General features: G+C 45.9%; 1 protein-coding gene across 12 annotated transcripts in view; it reads right to left on the minus strand.

Moving 5' to 3' along the window:
• The window catches only part of PAQR3 (progestin and adipoQ receptor family member 3), a 106334-nt gene that overhangs the window by 45080 nt on the left and 44736 nt on the right, over nucleotides 1–16518 (minus strand). For 8 of the 12 annotated variants that reach the window (XR_015871383.1, XR_015871385.1, XM_088452130.1 and 5 more), the window contains one exon: nucleotides 14178–15630. The exons of the other annotated variants lie outside the window; for them this stretch is intronic. The gene's annotated coding sequence lies outside the window, so the exon portion shown is untranslated. Of the gene's footprint in view, nucleotides 1–14177; nucleotides 15631–16518 lie in introns of those variants that run through there. 12 annotated transcript variants of the gene reach the window in all.

Genomic DNA, 16518 nt, shown 5'->3' on the forward strand with positions numbered 1-16518 from the left:
TATTTGGATGCCAAGACTTCCCTGACAGCAGCCTTTCAGCAATTTAAATCTCACCCCTCCTCATGACCCGACTGGGAGATAGATATTTATTCTCTGTCAACTACCGTTTTCATAAATTTGGTAACAAGACAGTGGCCCAGTAGATTGACAGCATGCCAGGGCGAATTGCAGAGGTCTTGTAAAAGAAGGGTCAACACTGCAAATATTGACTCCATGCATAAACTTAATCTAATAGTCAATAAAAGCCTTTGACAGTTATGAAATGCTTGTAATTTTACTTCAGTATACCATAGTAACATCTGATAGAAAGGTCTAAAAACACTGAAGCAGCAAACTTTTTGAAAACCAATACTTGTGTCATTCTCAACTTTTGGCCATGGCTGTACATGGAACAGAACACATTAATTTGCTACTTATTGTTGTCACTATATTCTGTCAATAAAGAGTCTATATAAACTGCCACCTGCTAGCACCATCTTATAGTTCTGTCTTGCTATCTTCAAGTAGCACAATGTGCTCTCAGTGTCTGAGAAGAAGCACCAAGGATGAGACCATCAGTATTTCATGGACGAGAGGATAATAGGGTCCTAGAAGTGCTGTATAAATACTTAGTAAATTATTACTGAAAACAAACATTATACAACAGAGATGCAACATTTCCAGTTTAAAATGAATTGTCCAAAGAAAACCAATACTAAGGTTAATGATGCAATAGTTTTTTGTTTGTTTTTTTATATACTGTAGGTGCGTTGCGCCAACATGTTTTCAACAGCACAAAAATATGAGATATGGTAAGAACTTACCCTTGTTATCTCTATTTCTACGAAGTCCATAGGGTTCCACAGGATACCTTGGGGTATAGGTGTGACGTCAGTCGCAGGGCACCAAAAAGTTAAGCTTACAGCCTCCCAGGATGCACTAGGTCCCCCTCCTATACCCCGCCCCCGGGCCAAGGCACCTCAGTTACTTACCGAGCCATAGGCCGGAGGAGGAGAAGGAAAAGAGAGAACAAAGATCTGGACACATACAAGAATCACATTCTCACCAGAGGGAGACGGAAAACCGATGACCAGAGCAAAGCCCATCTGCAGCACAGGTGCGACAGGGCGGGAGTCCTGTGGAACCCTATGGACTTCGTAGAAATAGAGATAACAAGGGTAAGTTCTTACCATATCTCATATTTTCTACTTCAGGGTCCATAGGGTATCCACAGGATACCTTGGGGATGTCCCAAAGCAGTATCCTTTAAGGGTGGGGACGCTCCTGTGCAGAAAGGAGAATCCGCCGCCCGAAGGAAGCATCCTGAGAGGCGAAGGTGTCAAACCTGTAATACCTCACGAAGGTATGGACAGAAGACCACGTAGCAGCCTTGCAGATCTGAACTGCCGAGGCACCACGTCGAGCTGCCCACGAAGGACCCACAGACCTAGTGGAATGAGCCTTCAGAGAAGGAGGGACCGGTAGGCCTTCATGAAGATAAGCTTCAGAAATAGCCATACGGATCCAGGCTGCCAAAGTTTGCTTTGAAGCAGGCCAACCCTTTTTACGGAAGCCATAGAGGACAAACAAAGCGTCCGACTTCCTAAACGAAGAAGTGCGGTCAACATAAGTCCTTAAGGCCTGCACAACATCCAAAGAGGACTCACCCACGGAAAGACCCGGTGAGTTAAAGGCCAGAACAACTATTTCCTCGTTAACATGAAACTGGGAAACAACTTTGGGAAGAAACTCGGGCCGAGTGCGGAGCACTGCCCTGTTCCCATGAAAAACCAAGAAAGGGGGTCTACAAGAAAGAGCCCCTAAATCAGAAACACGTCTGGCCGAAGCAATAGCCAGAAGGAAAACAGTCTTAGCCGTTAGCCATTTAAGATCCACTGAGCCCAGTGGTTCAAACGGCGGTCCCTGGAGAGCCCTCAGGACCACAGCCAAATCCCAAGGCGCCACAGGTGGAACAAAGGGCGGCTGAATGCGGAGAACACCTTGCATAAAGGTGCGCACATCTGGGATTGTAGCAATCCTACGGTGAAACCAGACAAACAGGGCCGAAACCTGTACCTTCAAAGAAGCAAGGCGAAGCCCATGATCTAGTCCTGCTTGCAGGAAGGCGAGAATCCGAGACAGACGAAACTCCCGTGGTGCATAACCTCTCGGTCGACACCACTGGAAGAACGTATGCCACACGCGATGGTATATCCTTGCGGAAGACGGTTTCCGAACTCGTAACATGGTACGCACCACAGAGCTGGAAAACCCCCGGGACCTCAGCATGGCCATCTCAACAGCCACGCCGTCAAAGACAGCCGAGTCAGGTCAGGGTGAAGGCAAGGACCCTGAGACAGAAGGTCCGGTCGTAGCGGTAACCGCAGAGGACTGTCCACGGACAGACCCTGAAGGTCTGAGAACCAGTGCCGTCTGGGCCACGCGGGAGCTATCAACAGGAGCGTCCCTCCTTCCTGTTTGAATTTCCGGATTACCCGTGGAAGAAGGGAGACCGGAGGGAACAGGTATGCGAACCAGAACGTCCACCGGACGGACAGAGCATCCACCAGAGACGCCCCTTCGTCTCTTGTGAGAGACCCGTACACCGGCAACTTGTTGTTGTGCCGGGACGCCATGAGGTCGATTTCTGGAAGACCCCACCTGTCCACCAGTAGTTGAAAAACGTCCGGGTGCAGGGACCATTCCCCTGGACGAACGTCCTGGCGACTTAGAAAGTCCGCCTCCCAATTTAGCACTCCCGGGATGAAGACCGCTGATATGGCCGGAAGATTGCGCTCCGCCCAAACCAGGATCCGAGAGACCTCTACGAGAGCCGCCCGACTGCGAGTTCCTCCTTGCCTGTTTATGTAGGCCACGGTGGTAGCGTTGTCCGACTGGACCTGCACCGGGTGACCCTGGAGAAACCGCTGTGCCTGCAGGAGAGCATTGAAGACCGCACGGAGTTCCAAGATATTTATTGGAAGCTCCGCTACTGTCGGCGTCCACCTGTCCTGGATCAAGTGTGGACCCGAAACTGCTCCCCAGCCCCGAAGACTGGCGTCCGTTGTCAACAGGACCCAATTTGGAACCCAGAACAGACGTCCCTTGTTGAGGTGGGTCGTCTTTAACCACCACGCAAGGGACATGCGAACCTCCGGGGTGAGCACAATCGTCTGGAACTTCAGAGACTGAGGCAGCCCGTTCCACTTGGACAGGATCAGGTGCTGCAGAGGTCTGGAGTGAAACTGGGCGTATTCCACCATGTCGAACACCGACACCATGGAGCCCAGTAACCTCATCGCCGAGTGTAAGGACACCCAGTGGCTGTGCAGACAACTGCGCACCCTTGACTATAAAGCAGAGATCTTGTCCTCCGTCACGAAGATCCTTTGCTGTCCAGAGTCCAATAAGGCTCCAAGATGCAGAATCCTCCGAGACGGGATTAGAGTGGACTTCTGCCAGTTAATTAGCCAGCCGTGCCGTTGCAGCAGTGCAATGGTCAGGTCCAAGTGGCGTAGAAGGAGCTCTGGAGATCCTGCCACCAATAACAGGTCGTCCAAGTACGGCAACATGCGGACTCCTTGCAGCCGCAGAGAAGCCGCCATGACCGCCATCACCTTGGTGAAAACACGTGGTGCTGTCGCCAGGCCAAAAGGTAACGCCCGAAACTGGAAGTGGTCGCTGCGGATTGCAAACCGAAGGAACTCTTGATGGCGCAAAAGAATAGGGACATGCAGGTAAGCGTCCTGTATGTCCAATAACACCATGTAGTCCCCAGGTTCCAGCGCCAGAATGATGGACCGTAGGGTCTCCATCCGAAACTTCGGGACCCGCAAAGACTTGTTGAGTGCTTTGAGGTTGAGAATCGGACGATATGACCCATTGGGTTTCTGTACCAAAAATAGATTTGAATAGAAACCCTGGCCCCTCTGGGAGAATGGAACAGGCACTATAACTCCAGTCTGGAGCATAGTGTGCAATACCTTCCTCAGCTCCGTAGCCTTGTCCCGGTCTGATGGTAGACCCGTGGTGAAGAATCGAGCCGGGGGTCTGTGCCGGAAGGAGAGGGCGTACCCGTGGGAGACCACCTCCAGAACCCAAGTGTCTGTCGTAGTGAACGACCAACACCGGGAGAACTGCAGCAGGCGGCCTCCCACCCTGGGATTCCCCAAGGGGAGACCCGGACCGTCAGGCCGCAGGCTTGTCATCTGGCTTGGGGGCCGGACGTCTGGTACTCCATGCCTGTTTCCGGGGCTTGACCGATTTCTTAGGGCCAGCCTGTCGAGGATACGACTGTGGTTTGGGCCTGCCCTGGGCCCTAGATGACCGAAAGGACGATGGTCCAGAACCAGAAGGAGCAGCGGCCGACGGGAGACAAGCAGATTTGGCTGCCGCCAGCGTGGCCACAATCTTATCCAGATCCGGACCGAAGAGAACTTCTCCGGTAAACGGCAACGCTTCCAGACCTTTCTTGGAATCTGCGTCCGCCTTCCAGGATCGCAGCCACGAGGTGCGACGAGCAGCTGCCGCTGAAGAAATTCTAGACACCAGAGTACTAATGTCTAGAGCCGCCTCGTTGATGTAGGTGGCCGAATCACGGAGATTGCCAATCAACTCCGCCTGTTCGGCCGGACAGTCGGATTCAAAAGAAGCCTCTAATGAATCCGCCCAGCGCTCCATCGCTCTGGCAACCCAGCAAATGGCCATAGCCGGCCGTGCTGCCCCCCCTGCAAGGGAATAAGCGGACTTCAGGCAGATTTCTACCTTGCGGTCCGTAGCATCCTTAAGGGAGGACATGGATGGCATCGGCAATGTGGCACTACGGACAAGACGGGTCACGTGAGAATCCACCTGTGGAGGGGATTCCCACTTAGCAAAATAATTATCCGCGAACGGATAAGCCACCGCCAGGCATCTCTGCGGCTGGTATCTTTTGCCAGGTTGTTTCCACGCCTCCTCTAAATGGTCCACCAACTGACCCGAAAGAGGAAAGACTGTGGCATCGCCCTTCACATCTTTGAAAAAGGCATACTTAGATTTAGCCGCTGGGGGAACTTCGTCCTCAATCACCAAGGCTTTGCGGACCGCCCGAATAAGTCCAGGAATATATACTTTGGACTTAGCATCAGCGTCCTTAGTATGGAGAGGTTCCTGATCGTAAGGATCCAGAATCTCCCCATCATCAGACGTCCCTTCGTCATCCTCATAAGGAGCGGACAGAGACGCCACCGGCCTTTTATGAGGCCGCATCACAGACTCCCCTTGCAACACATCCAACAAGTGCTGTACAGAACTCGTCAGGGAGTTAACCCACGCTGGCTCCTGAGAACCCGGGAGCGGGGAAATAGGGAGACTGTGGGGTACCACCAATTGTCGTGGGAACCCCTGCATGGGTGACGACACCACAGACTGCTGGGACAAACCCATCGGAGTAAACGCGGGCTGCGGAGCTAACTGGCCCACTAAAGCTATTAACGCCTGAGCGAAACAAGCCCAGGGCGGCTCCTGTACTGGTGCTGTAACCGTAATAGGCCGCGCCATGGACAAACACTGCCGGCAAAGGCCCTCCGCTAACGGTACTTTGCACGTGGTACACTGTAGCCGGAGGGGAAAATCACTTTCAGACATGATGGCACCACGTATGTGACCTCTCTCACCAATTAAGTATTAAATAGGCGAGAGACCACCCTGCAGCACCGCACCGCAAGGGCTTTAGCAGAAAGAACAGGGACAGTAATAAAGCTGACAGTTTAGAGAAGAAAAGTTACAGGCAGCGCTAGCACAGTCACATACAATGCAGAGAAATAACAATTCCTGCACTAACAGCGCTGATCACTCAACTACACAGACACAGGGCCTGGTAGGACACAGCGCTGCATACACAGACCTGAGCCACAGCGGAGGAGAGGTATGCGGGGGGACCCAGACCACAATGCTTCCTTCCAGACTTCCAGCAGCGTTCACCATGCGTTGCAGAGAAGATGGCCGCCGAGGAGCAGAGAGAAGCTGGCCTGGGGGAGGAGCGCTGACACAGGACCAGTCAGCACAGTGCAGAGAGGGCTGTGTGCAGCAGGGGAGGCGCCGGCTGTGAGACAGGGAAGGCGCGCTCCCCTGGCATGCATTTAACCCCTGGGACGCCGCAGCGCTACCGCTCTGCTGCGGTCCGCTGTCCCAGGGGGAAGTGGAAAGCGCAGGTTCAGTACCTGGCTCCACGCTGCAGCCAGTCCCCAGGGAGCCCCCTGCCTGGGGACTTAGGACCATGTGACCAGCGGGGACCCACCGCGGGACCCCGCTGCTTACCTTTGTCCCCCTTGGATCCGGCCATGGTCCGGAACATCTGGGGTCACCGCTAGCTGTGACCCCAGATGCTCACCAGCATCCCCGGATCGGTACCGGCGTTCTGGTACCGGCGGGGGTGTAGGGAAGACAGCATGGACGTCAGGACTGACTGTCCATGCTGTACATCCAGATGTGCAGCCACAGCTGCACTGAAGAAAGCTTCAGGGGCTCTTCTAGCCCCCACTCCGACAGGTGCACCCGACGCCGGCCGGACACCAAACTAAACTGAGGTGCCTTGGCCCGGGGGCGGGGTATAGGAGGGGGACCTAGTGCATCCTGGGAGGCTGAAAGCTTAACTCTTTGGTGCCCTGCGACTGACGTCACATCTATACCCCAAGGTATCCTGTGGATACCCTATGGACCCTGAAGTAGAAAAACCATTTGATAACTATCAATATTAATCTTTTTTCACCAATCCTCACTTTGGGTAAAATCAGATGTTAGCAAAGGTAACTTATGAAAGAAAGAATGAGGAATTTCACTAGGTGACAATTACTCATTTCATAAAGACTGTTCTTGATTCCCAAGGAATTACCAACCCTAGCTTGTACTTCCGTTCAAACGTCATAATGCTTAAGCTTAAACTTTACTTCGATATTTTTCAGTGTGGTCAAATATAGAGTACTGTAAGAAAGGCCCAACTGGCCATTGAAAAGCAACAATAGCACTTTCAACATGAAATGCAGTTTTCCATCTAATGAGGCGCAACAATTCTGCATTTAACATACAGTTGTAAAGATAAATGGCCAAGAGTCTATTTTGGGGATAATGGGGTGCTTAAGCCTAGGAACTAGCCTCATTGGAATATCTAAACCCTTATGCTGGCTATACACCTGCACGACCAGCATACGTTCTGATCCAGCATCAGACTCCCCGAAGCTCCCTGGCAGTCCGGGCATCATGTTTGCTGTTTTACTTAGCACAGGATCTGTCGTATGATCGATCTTGTGCCTCACATGCTCATTAGGGAAACAGTCATTGAAATGACTTGAATTGCTGCACAATGGATCGCATGAACAAAATAAACAGCACGATCTGCACACGATAGGATGGAACATATGTGCTGCACATCTGATCATAAGATCAGATTATAGGAGCTGCGGGAGAGTGCATCGGATCTTATCTTAATTAAAAAAAAAAAACATACACAATTTTCACAAGATCCATCATATGACTCGGGCAATCGGACCGAGATCGTGCAGGTGTATGGTCATCTTAAGAAAGAGCTATATTATTCTTGACCTGAAGGTCTAGTTCTCCTTCCAAAGTACATGCTCTTTCATCCATTTATTATTTTTAGGTCTATAAGCAATAGCTTTAGGGAATGTCTAGAAACTCATTAATGGGACAAATGGCTCATACAGATTAAACACTGGCCTCCCACTACTCCAGTGATTTTCAACTCGAGGCGCACTATGCAAGATTATAAAATTGCCAAAGCACACCATCCGGCGATGGGGCGTGCGCAACCTATGAAAAACATACACATTGGCTTCCACATAAAAAAAACAAAAACATACATAGGCCTCTACAGGAATAAAAAACACATATACATTGGCCTCCACATAAAAAAACAAACAAAAAAAAACAACACATTGTTGGCCACACAGAAAAAATAAAAACCACATTGCTCCCCCCCAAAATACAAATTACACTGGCTCCCAAATAAAAGAAATACATTTACATATTTCAGCCCCTACCTGTCCCTCATCGGCAGAGCTGTCAGCAGCAGGCAGGTTGGCTGGTGGCCGCAGGTAGGTTATATTTCCCATTCATGCAGGGCATCTCTAGATGCTGCTGTGGCCGCAATGCTGGCAGGCTGGAAATGCGGCATGCGTGACCTGTGATGTCACGCCACTGAGTCTGTATAGGTCACAGCCCGGGCACTCCTGAGACTCCCAGAAGAGCTCAGCGCTGCCCGGTCCGCAGTACGGCGGATCTGACCACGCGGCATACCTAACAACCTCTTGAAAAACACTGCATTACTCAGTATGTGTAAACGACATTCATGTCCAGATAAGTTCTATGAAAGTTTAGTTAATTTGGTGAACACCTTAAGAAACGAATGGCAGTTGGACTAGTGTCTTCCATTCTCAGGTTTTGATTGTGCAACAGCATGTACAGTACACAGTTTGTTTGTTTTTACCTTCAGTACAGTTGGATGCATTACTATGATACGAATGAACATACCCTACAGCCTCAAAGTGCAGGATGCACCAAAAATATAACATGTGGCAATCAACTATTCAGTATAGATCAGTGGTTCTCGAACTTGGTCCTCAGGACACAAAATAGTTCACGTTTTCCAGCTCACCTAGGAGAACAGGTGTATTCATTACTTATTGACACATTTTAAAAGATCCACTGGTGGAGCTAATTATTTCACTTGTGATTCTGTAAGGAGACCTGGAAAACATTAACTGTTTGGGATCCTGAAGACAGAGTCTGAGAACCTATGATATTGAATTAAGTTACCAGAGATTACTTCTTGTATAACCGCCATTCTAGTTGTGTACACTATGCTACAACAAACACAAAATGAACTTCAAAATTAATTTGGCTGCAGTAAAGATGGCTATGCAAATAAAAAAATATTCTGATTCATAAATACCTTTTATTATACAATTGCTCACACAGCTTTAAAAAAAAATAAAAAAAATTAAATTACATTTCATAAACTACGTACTGAACTTGAAATTTTGCTCAGTCACACAATGCAGTGCTTTCTGCTTTGGGAGGAATAAATGAACAAAAATAAAAATCATAGTTTAGTTGGATTTTTATTTTTTTTATTAAATATAACCAAATAACTTATATTTGTGTCCCGCTTACATGTAAACAAATTAAAAACAGTCACATTTTAAACTAGTCATGTAATATTTGCGGGATTGTACAACTAAGAAGTATAGTGATACCAGAAGATTTTTTTAGCAAACTGTTTGTTGCTTAAGGAACTAGTTTGTTTTACCCCACAAATGTCTTATGAAAAAAATTACATATTGCATTATGGCATTATAGGGAGTTCAATTAGAGGCCATGTATAGGAAAACAATACTTGCCGGAAATTATGTCAAGGTGCTTAGTTACAGTTGCGTCCAGATACACCTAATCTCAAATTGTGCCAAATAGCCCCGTTTAGTGCACCATGGACATTGTGACCTAGCTATACAAAAACACTAAGGCCCTGATTCAGAGCCGGACGCTCTGACCAGAGCGCTCGCTCTGAATCAGGGCCCACCTCCATAAATATGGAGCGTCCTCCTGGACGCTCGTATAGCTGTGGGTCACCACCCACAGCATATAAGAGCGTGCAGGATGATGGTTGCGATGGTCTTGACCATCGCTACTGCGAGCAGAAGCCTGCGGTTGAGTTTCTCAACCGCAAGGCCACTAGTGATGTCAGTGGGGCCGGCTTCTGACGGTAGGCGTTCCCTTGGGAACGCCTCCGTCTGGCAGGCACGCCCCTGGCACGCCCACCAAAGGGGGCGTGCTGTCAATCAACATCGACAGCACGCCCCCTTTGATCAGACACGAGTGAAAGTCCTTCGCTCATCGCGTCGTGCGCAGTGCAGACCATCGACCACTTGCGAGCGGACAGCCGCTCGCGAGTGGGTCTGAATCAGGCCCTAAGTGCCTAGTTTACTATAAGCAAACTAAGAAGCAAACTTGAGCAAAAAGTTGCAAAATATAGGTTAACCACTTAATTGGCTAATATTTTCTCCAAAAATCGCTCCGTAATTGTTGTTTTTTTTAATGATAGAATTAGGTCAAGAACATCTATTTAACACTTATCCAAAACAATTTTATTTAAAAAATAATTTGACACAATATACAATAGCCATTTTCAATGGCTTCATGGAACAATCGATACAACTATCGATTATCCAAAAATCTTTCTTACCGATATATCGGAATATCGCAGCACATGAGGAGGTGGGGGTAGGGGCAGGGCACTGCTATGTGTATACAATGTGGAGGAGGGGATCTAATTACATTACCCCAGCGGCTGCTTCTCTCTGTAGCCGTCGGGTATGCACTGTGACTGGGGTGGCTTCCTGCATTTACATTACTTTCAGCACCTGTGAGCCCATGGTTACTCCCCCAGTGTGTGCTGATCACTGGATCAGCCAGCCCTGCAGCACCCCCCACCACTACTCCCGGTCCCCAATTACAGTGCTGCATACTATACATAAATCGGTCAGCTGCAGATATGTACAGGAGCAGAGCTGCTCCTTCCGTTCATTTCCCCGGCGGCTGTAAAGAATAGTAGACGCCAGATATGCACAGTGACAGGTGCAGAGTGGCTCCTCCAGTTCACTATACCGGCGGCTGCAGAGAAGAGCAGCTGCCGGGTATGTATCGAAGCACTGCGGCTCCTTCCATCCAATACCACGGCGGCAGCAGAGATAAGTAGCCACCAGGCATACACAGAAACAGAGCGGCTCCTTGCAGTTTATTACCCCGGCGGCTGCTCCTCTCTGCAGCCGCCGGGTGGAAGGTATTGCTTGGCTGGTGATCACTGCGCTCAGCAGTGATTGGCAGAAACTGGGATAGAAGGCGTGGGTGCAGAAGGGCCGGAAGGTCCCTCTGAAACTGGCAAAGGCTGGAAGATTATCTTCCAGTGTCGCCCATAGGGCGTTTGACTGGTCGCAAAAGATGCGACCATGTAAGAGAAAGCCCAGCCTGGCTTGGTCGCATCTGATGTGACCATGCCAGGCAAGTGGTTAAAAAAGCAAAAAAGACGTGTTCAATACGAGTGACCAGCGCCATACATAGTTATGCTTAATTTGCGACTTTATACCAATTCCTTTACTGCAAGAATACTAATCCTAAATACATAGTACACTATAAGCAAAGCAAGATGCAAAATTGAGGAATAAGTATAGTTAGTGTAAAAAGGTAAAGACAGGTATGATACGAGTGACCTGCACCATGCATTGTTGTGCATTATTTGCAACTTTATACTACATCCTTTATGACAAAAAAAAAAAACAATCATAAGTACCTAGTACACTATATGCTAACAATATTGAGAAAAAAAAAGTTTTAAATATGGGGAAAAGAGGGCACAGCACGGGAATGAGCCAGGTGTCTCACTCTAAATGGTGCAAAAAGTACAGGTGCATGAGGACACATCCGTTAGTATATAGTTGTGGAGGGAGAAAAAAGCACCCCCAACAAAATTTCTAAAATTATTAACTTCTCATAGTTATTACATTTTCTGCTGTCATTGGATGGAAGTAAAGTATTTGCTATTAAAGATTAACACATCCATTAGTCTGACATAGGCCCAAGCTGGCATGAATTTTACTGCGGTAGACAATTCTACAACTGACTTTTTCCATCTACTCAAAGTATTATATTGAAATACTATTTGGAAAGCAATTCCAATGTAATTTCTGCATAAGTGTCAAGTATTCCAACACACAACTGCATTTTAATGTGCAATGTGCCTAACCAGTGCAGTGTATGATTACACAACTGTGTAATGCCACGATCAATGCAGAGTTAATTTTACATTTTTCTTTAGAAAACTTTTTTACTTTTGTCATTGTATTTTTTGTAACATTTTTGGTAAATTTGTAACTTTAGTCATTAGATTTACAAAATGTATTCTCGTTTTACTATGTATTTTAGGATTCTTTGTTCTAAAAATTGCAGAATTATCTTTCAAGGCATATTACAGGATGCTGAATCAGTATTGTTACGTAAATGATAATTATAAAACATGAGGGTTTAAGATGATGTTTGTATAATGGACCGGCACTATCATATTGTCTAAACTAATGAGATCATTTTCATGCAGTATATCAATAATGCACTTTACACATTTTCAAACATACGAAGTTACAAAGCTTTATGGAAATAACTGACTGCCAATGTGTGTTACATGTTAATCAATAGAGCTTGGAATCATACTATTTACAGGAATGACTGAAAGGGTAATAAATCTTATTAAAATTACTGCATTCTAAGTTATAACTCAAAACTTACATTTTAAATGATACAACTGACTTTGCTGCATATTTCCTCTGCACTCTGCAAGGATTTGAATCTACTGTGACACAAATTACTTTTATTTTTAACTTAAGGTGCATACACATGGAACGATATGCTCTATGAGTTCAATGTTGTTCACGACATTGAGCATACACACTGAACGATATCGTTCAGTGACGTCACCGGCCACAGTCCCCAAACATGCAGGGCCTGACGATATGGCCAGGTCGGACTGCATGTTCGGGCGATAAAAGACATTAACGATCCGCGGGAGCGCGCATCTTTAACAATGTCTTGCATACACAGAATGATATTGAACGGTATAAACGATAATATTGTATTCGTTCACAATATCGTTCCGTGTGTACGCACCTTTAGCCTTATAGAAAACAAACAATTGACATCACCTGATATGCAAGTTAGTAAAGGTCACTACTTTGTGTTCTACAATTGGGTAACAATCTTATTACTGTATCTAACCAATTGCATATAATGGGTTCTTAGCATTGAGCATCAATCTTTGAACACAAACGGCAAAATTTACTAAGCGGCGGGTTCTAAAAAACCCGGCGGTTTGACGGCGGGTTCTATTCTGTGGTTTTGCAGCGGTTTCTAAATGACAGCCCTGTTCTATTCTATTCTATAATGTGTTTTCACGTCTGTTTTGCAGCGGTTTTGGCCTTAGTAAATTTGCAGATAGCAAAATCGCTGCCAAACCCCCGGGGTTTAGAACAGAATAGAACCAGTTGTCAAACCGCCGCTTAGTAAAATTTGCCCAAAATGTAGTCAAATGCAACAATAAATATATTTTAAGTATATTTTGATAAATTCTAAAGCCTAAATTTAAGCCTAATTAAGAATATTTTTTGCTTATGTGTGGTAGATTAAACAAATTGACATTACTAAGTCTTGTTTTAATAATTAAAATTTTCTTTAACGCAATAAAACTAGATTTTGTTTTTTTTAACAAGGTGTATTTTCAGTGAGGATACAGAAAAATAAAACGTTTTACATCTGATTTTTTTCAAACTACATTTTAGAAATGACCGTTATACTGTAGGAGTTAGGAAGTCCTGTGACTAGTATGCTAACAATGTGTTGATAGAATTTAGCATCTCACTAGGAAATAGGAGGACTACTTTAAAATGTTTGCAGACATTGTTCTAAAAATGGGCATTCCACATACTGATGTGTCCACATACTGTACATCTAGCCTCCTTGTGTGTTAAACAGCCCTTCTAATCGCACCTTGATGAGGCACAGAGCGTTTTTTCGTACAACCTTTTCCCTTAAAATGTGTCTTTTTTGCAAAGCGATGTGAACAGGATGCACAAGCTGCTTCTGCTGATTAAAATAAGCAGCATGCCTATTGTCTGTGTGTGACTGCGGGTGTATCTGCATGTGAGATGCTACGTTACAGTGTCACAGTTGCTGATACTAAAACGTAGCATTTCACATGCAGCTATAACCGCAGTTACACACAGAATGTAGGCATGCCACATATCGTTTTAATCAGCAGAAGCTGTTTGTGCGTCCTATTCGCATCACTTTGCGAATAATATGCATTTTAAGGAAAAAAGTTGCACAAAGAGACACTCTGCGCTACAGAGTCTCACAGCGATCACGCTTTGTGTGTAACAAGACTTGTAGCGCATAAGGATATGGGTTGGGTATGAAATCCAGGCTGTTGGGATGCCGCTGGTCAGAATACCAACAGCAGCAACCAGACAGCCAGAATCCCGAACCATAGGAAGTGACGGTGAGTACTTTTCTAACCCCTATCCTAACCCACCCTCCCCGGTGCCTAACCCTAACATCCCCCCTAGTGCCTAAACCTAACCGCCCCCTTCCCGCACCCTAATCCTAACACTCCGTACCCAGTGCCTAACCCTAACCCTCCCTCGGGTCGGGATACTGGTGCCGGGACCCCGACCTGTTGGGATTTCGGCGTCGGAATGCCGACTCCATCCCGGTGGCTAGATGTATGTACAGATGTGTCCACATACATGCTTTGCCATAGCCTGCCATTTCAGAATCATCATAATAAATCACTACACAGAGGAATAGGGCAAAAGAAAATGTCTAGGAATATGGTGATACTACACCTAGTGTAATTTCAGTTTTAGTACTATGCCACCTAAAACCAATGCTTAGTACTGGCAAGCACTTCAATGGTCATTAGAACACATATTACAAAAAACAACATACTGTACTAAATAAGGATATTTCAAGTTACTCTGTAGTCCAAGTCCAATACCACGTGTAAAAGGTATCAACTATGTGACGATGTAGGAATGAAAACTCCAAATCTGACTTTTGATATTCTTATGATTTACCCTATGGGATACCTGTTCAAATACATAGCAATGCGGAACACACCTGTAAGTGCTCTGCTTAACATTAGAACTCATAGCCAGCATTACATTTCGCTTAATATCGCTGCACAATGATATTTACAATCATACTGTTGGCATTTACTAATACTCAACTGTCCGGCATTGTCCTATGGTCTCTCCTCCCCCTGATGGTGCCCCCCATGCATTTGCATAGTTCTTTAACCAAGTCGGCATCCAGTAAATACAGTAAAAAGCCTATTTCTGTACTCTGTTTTTACACCGTGTCATAAATAGAGCCCTTACCATGAAAAACATTGTTTGTACCTAGAGTTGGCACTGATTAAGGAAATTGGGGGGGAAAAAAGGAAAAACAGATGTACATTGTAGTGGTTGTGTTTTCCCACAGTTAGTAATGTTTGTCTATAATACACATTTGCACATAAAGAAAAATAAAGTGAAGTCCTTCAATGTCTACAATTGCACTCAGTTACCTCTTTTTAAAGGCAATAAGAAATATACCTTGATAAAAAGAGGTTTTAAAGTCAGTTATATAAAAAACAATCTTCCCGAAAAAGAATGGAATGTTTGACCACATTATGGTCTCTGCAAGGCCATATGTCTACAAGACCACGGACTGTGGCCAATCCCTTCTGACATGCAAATGACAAGTTACCGAAGACTGAATGGCACGTTCTCTCAAGGCCATGATTGCTGCAGTTCCAGCCCCACTGGATTATCAACAGTCCATCACTCTTTCCGGTAATTAGTTAGGGATCTCCACATAAACGTAGCAGCATTCTATTCAGTGCTTGTGACCTTACAACGCCATCTGAATATTGAACGCATGTCAAAGCTGTCATAACAAAGATGGATGTCTTATGGGTTTGTCACAGCAAATGACACAAACATTCATGATAAAGCTTTCAGATGTCTTCATTAACACCTTAGGTAGCTGCTCTCTCAAGATGATGATATTCTGGAAGACAACATATTTAATAGGACACAATTAGCGCATTAATCTCATTGTCAGGAATGTTTTCATGGCTACTTTTGCTTATTCAACTGCTGCGAAACCTCTGTACCACTCGGGTAAACAGCCACTACGAGGCAACCACTGGAGCAAACAAAAGGATACACAGATGGATTTAAGTTGCCCAGATTCCATTATGTCTTGGAGCATTTTAGCAACCAGGAAGTCCAGAATAGACTCATCATTGACCCATGTTAAGAAATGCATTAGCACAGTGGTCTCCAACCTATAGCTCGCGGCTGTAATTTGAGTAGCTCTCCTAGCTGCAGTGCAACTGAGTCAACTTGGAGGAAGTGACCTCTGACAAAGCCGAGGGTGGAGTATCGAGGAAGTGCATCAGGTGATTGTAATCGGGCAACAATACGTGACAAACACAAATCTGATCATCACAGGAGTCAACTGCATTTGGGGCGAGTGACTCCTGCCCAGCAGACCTGCCTATATCTTTTGCTTCTCTACTGTAATTACTTCCTTGGAGCTGGTAATTAAAAGTGAAATGTGCAACAATATCACTATTAAATGCAATGTTGTTTTCTATGAAACATTTTTTCCATTTAATGAGGTTTCATTCTTTTTTTTTTTTATTTTACAAATGTTAGTACTGTAGCTCTTCAGGAGGTTTCATTTTTCTCGAGTAGCTCACATCCCAATTAAGGTTGCGCACCACTGCATTAGCATGTGTATGCCATTAACAATCAATATTAGCAGGTAGACAAAGGCCCTCATTCAGAGCCGTTCGCTATTTGCGGTCGTTCGTTTAAAAACAAGGGGTGGCTATTCAAATGATCCGTACGCACATTGTAGTCTGTTCACACCTCTAAGTCTGAACGAGCG

The sequence above is a fragment of the Taudactylus pleione genome, unplaced genomic scaffold, assembly GCF_031769625.1.
Source record: "Taudactylus pleione unplaced genomic scaffold, aTauple2 ptg000033l, whole genome shotgun sequence".
In the NCBI taxonomy this organism is placed as follows: Eukaryota; Metazoa; Chordata; class Amphibia; order Anura; family Myobatrachidae; genus Taudactylus; species Taudactylus pleione.